Below are 4,425 nucleotides of genomic sequence, written 5' to 3'. Positions count from 1 at the left end.
TACTTTGGCACCACCTGGTGGTCAACCTCTGCTGGTGACAGAGATTAATGGAGACAAAAGAAGTCAGTGGCTCCTTCCTCAGCAGAATAGAAACTACAGCTTTGATTTCAAGTTGCTGGCCACAGAACATCCATCATCCATTCTCTATACACCGCTTTATCCTCACTAGGGTCGCGGGGGGTGCTGGAGCCTATCTCAGCTGACTCGGGCAGAGGCAGGGGACACCCTGGACAGGTCACCAGTCTGTCGCAGGGCTACATATACAGACAAACAATCACACTCACATTCACACCTACGGGCAATTTAGAGTGATCAATTCACTTCAGCATATTTTGGACTGTGGGAGGAAGCCGGAGTACCCGGAGAAAACCCACGCATGCACAGGGAGAACATGCAAACTCCATGCAGAAAGATCCCAGGCCCAGGCCGGGAGTTGAACTGGGGATCTTCTTGCAGCAAGGCGAAAGTGCTAACCACTAGATCACTGTGCAGCCCGGCCAGAACGTTCAGTATCTATTTTCCTTTTCATTCTTCATGTCAGTGCTTTGAACAAAGGCACTTCAACATTCAGCAGGAAAGATTTTTTTTTCAAATTCTGTTTATTGATTATCTGTTGTCGGTTTTATACACAACCTATATACAAATTCATGAACACTACAAACATAGAAGAAAGGAAGACGTGATTGTTACATATCACTCAATGTCCTGTAAAATATATTTCAGAGAAAATACAGTTGTCGTCAGGATTATGCTCATAACAACATTTATTCCATATAAGAGCAACATCCTAAATGTACAAAAGTCACACTGAGGGGATTCAAGTGGATGCAAACAAAGCATAAAACCTCAGGATTTAAACCAGAGACAGTTGCAAGGCAGCATCTTGCAAAAATAAGTTGCGAAATATAATTATCTTGGTTAAATTTTGAGAGTCTTCTACCTAATGAAGAAAATCAGAGTTGACCTTTTTGAAATAACTCAGTCTGCGTTTTACACCTCAGCCACGTGCTTTAGGTTTAGTTAACATAACCCTTAAACACAATAATTTCTGTCTGTATTTCCAGGGTTGGAAAGAGAGAAATATAAGGAGCTTTGCAGATGGAGTGAAACAAGTTTTCATTGACACTAAACAACTTGCAGGTATTTTCAATATTAACTTTTCATCGTCATATTAAAACAGAAACATTATCGAGGTGATATTATTACTACATTGTTTATATTCTAACAATAGTAGCCTTGCAGTCTAAGCCTTATGGTTTAAATGTGTGATAGTTCTGTCGGCGTATCTGCGTTTTGTTTGTCTAAACGGTATTAAAAGCTGTGTTTCAATGGGGCTGTATTGTACTGTAAGTAATGCTCATCAGGTCTGCTGCAGGTGCATCCTGGGGGATGGTGGCGTACACATGGTATACCTCAGAATAGAAAAAGAAAGACAGCAAGAGTTCTTTAAATCTGTAGCATCAACATAGTAAAATACTGAGACTTGTGTCTCACTTACATTCTCACTTTGAGACTCCTGTCCAGTCACTCGCTCAGACCCTACAAGTACAAGAGAATTAGACACTAAGAAGAAAAACATCCATAAAGTTACCTTTTTCTCATATGACTGTATAAAATAAAATGTTTCACTTTTTGGGACAAGCTCTGGTGTTAATACATTAAAAAAAATTAAGTTTTCTTTTTATCACTTTGCAAACAGCTCTTACTGTACAAGATTCTGTTTCAACATGAACTTTAAACTTCCTGTTGGTAAAAAAAAAAAAAAAAAAAAAAAGCAGCGGCTCACCAGTAGGACGATCAGCAGCAGGGACAAAGCTGATGTAAGCTTCAGTATTATCTGCAGATAACTTGTTAGAGAACAGAAGAGAAGAAGCAGACCACAGAGCTATTTATAAATGACTCTAAACACATGAGTTTGCACTGAGTGTTGCTATGTAGATACTGTATGATGTTAGAGTGTGTGAATGTTGCATTGAATAAAAAAAGTACCAATCCTCCACGGTCAATATCAGTCATGCTCAGAAAGTCGCCTACAACAGAGGACAAAACAAAACTCAATATGGGAAAATATAAGTTCAATACATACTGAATGCGTATGAATAATGCGTCATGTTTCCTGGTTATTATTAAATGTGTACATTACCAGGACTGCTGGCTTGTGATCTTTGTGGAAATAAAGGGGAAAACAATATAGTTAGACAATGCACTGTACTGTATACTTTTAATTTCCTAAAAACCTGCACCAATTATGTGTCACTGCCTTGAATTTCTTCATTAGTTAAATAATTCAGGAGATGAACAAGCTGCTTCATCAAATAATGCTCTGGGGCCTCATTTATAAAGCTTGCGTACTCACAGAACAGGGCTAGAAAGTGGCGTAAATCACAACCTTTGCGTAGAAAGTGGCGTACGCTGTGTACGTTGTGATTTCTAAAAACAAACCTGGCGTGAGAATGTGCGCACCGGTGCGCCAGCTTTGATGCTTGCTTAAGCACATTTTGGAGACAGAGGGAACGGCAGTGCCGGAGGGTGAAGTGGAGAATTGAACCAGATTGATCTCAAACCTTTATTGTTATCACATATTAGACTTGTAGAGCCGGGTAATCATAAACCCTCATTGTTTTAGATGTTCATATAGTGCGCCATTCGGCCTACGACTGTATTTGCAGAACTATGTCCATATATCAACAGGGGCGGATTGAACGTTATTTCATTCGGTCGTTTGACCGAAGGGCTGGCCCACATGTGGGCCGGTGTGCTGGTCTTTATCAAATCATTTTGTTTATTTATTGCCCGGCGCCCATAGCTCATCGGGTTAGGCAATTGACTCATTTGCAGGGGCTGGTTTCCGACGCAGCGGCCTGGGTTCGAGTTCTGCCCGTGACCCTATTGTGCATGTCTTCTCCCCATTTCCTGTAACTCTTCACTGCAACTATCACAGTAAAAAGAAAATGATTTTGTTTATTTATCCATATGCGGCCGAATGGGATGAGCGTCCAACCATTAATTAGCCCTGTACAGGCACACAGGCCCACATGCGTCACACCACAACCACGCTCAGTCCCCCGGCGCTGGGTAAAATGCCGTGGATCCCGCAGCTTATTTATATACAGATACATTCATGAGTTACTTTGCATTGACCATTCATGGTAAAATGTGGGTGTGTTGTGGGCGAAATATGAGGTGGATCCACCTGTGTCTTCCAGTTGGTGTGTGATTTATAAAGAAATTGCCTGCAGCTGTGCTTACGCACAGTTTTATAAATCAGGGGCGAGGGGCATACGCCCATTTCAGATTTTCGGCATACGCAAACTTTTAGTATGGATCCTACGCAATGTTTTATAAATGAGGCCCCTGGTTTCTAAAAGGAAAGCAGTGACCAGCGTCACTGAGCTTGATGTCAAACTATTGAAGTTCTTTAACAAACAGGGTGACAGAAATCAGAGGATCACCCAGCTTCTCCTGAAAAGATTAAACACATTTCTTACCTCTCGGGAAAACTTTTTTCTGAAAAAAAAATTAAAAAATCAAAATGGTTAAAAAGCAGCCAGTAACCACAGAGATCAACAAGTCTTTTTCACTATGTGGAGCTTCTTTAGTATCTGTAAACCAGGAAGTACTATGTTTGTAGTAACTGCATTTTTCAGTTATTTTTGTTCTTCTTCTTCTTGTTATTATTACATATTTAAATTCTCAAACTGACAAAATGTCTTGATGCAGTACCTGATATATTACACCTCACAATGCATCATAGAATACTATGACAAATAATTCCACAGAAGATGTTATAATCCAAGTCAATATGCCATTGGTAGAGCAATGTAGTTACTTGAATTATAATACATGTATTAATCTAGATTTATTTTCCCCTGTGCGTCATGCTGTGCATTGTGTTGTGCAACAGTAGTTCATTAGTCTTGGTGCAGAGCATATGATGGGGACCGTATGAATCACTGGAAGAGGTGTAAGGGTGGAGAATTGTCTGAAGGTTATGAAAGATGCAGCATTATTGTAATTTAGATGTGTGCAGTCATGTAGAGAAGTGCTTTCAAGCTTTATAGATCACATGCATCAGTACAGTCCTTACCACTTCTTCTTTTGTGACAGACTGCTGTCACTCCCATGATGATGACTCCCACGATTACTCCAAAACCAGACACAGCTACGGCCAACATCCGCAGTTCTGGTGAAAACAAAGACCTCAACAAGTGTCAGTCTCACTTCCTGCAGCGTCAAAACTTATATAACATATTTACCACCCTGAAATGTTCCAGATCATCAAACTAGTATTTATATTTATTTAATATTACACATAGGTATTGATATTAGACATAGCCCACAAAACGCCATTTTTAAATGATGATGTATTGAAGATTTACTGAAAAGCTATATCACCCCTTTGTATGGCACACAGCTGCAGCGCAA

At 40.0% G+C, this 4,425-nt stretch overlaps 1 long non-coding RNA gene across 1 annotated transcript; it reads right to left on the bottom strand.

The window, feature by feature from the left end:
* Positions 1 to 1,495: 1,495 nt before the first annotated feature.
* LOC127534200 (uncharacterized) lies at positions 1,496 to 4,180 on the bottom strand. Its single transcript, XR_007942234.1, has 6 exons — positions 4,088 to 4,180; positions 3,489 to 3,507; positions 2,144 to 2,163; positions 1,990 to 2,030; positions 1,787 to 1,847; positions 1,496 to 1,539 (listed from the first exon to the last, which is right to left on the bottom strand). It is a non-coding gene; the product is annotated as an uncharacterized LOC127534200 (long non-coding RNA).
* Between the last annotated feature and the right edge of the window lie 245 nt (positions 4,181 to 4,425).

This window comes from Acanthochromis polyacanthus, chromosome 5 (genome assembly GCF_021347895.1).
Source record: "Acanthochromis polyacanthus isolate Apoly-LR-REF ecotype Palm Island chromosome 5, KAUST_Apoly_ChrSc, whole genome shotgun sequence".
Lineage (NCBI taxonomy): Eukaryota > Metazoa > Chordata > Actinopteri > Pomacentridae > Acanthochromis > Acanthochromis polyacanthus.
The sequence above is the reverse complement of the archived record's forward strand: the minus strand, read 5'-3'. Positions and strand labels throughout refer to the sequence as shown.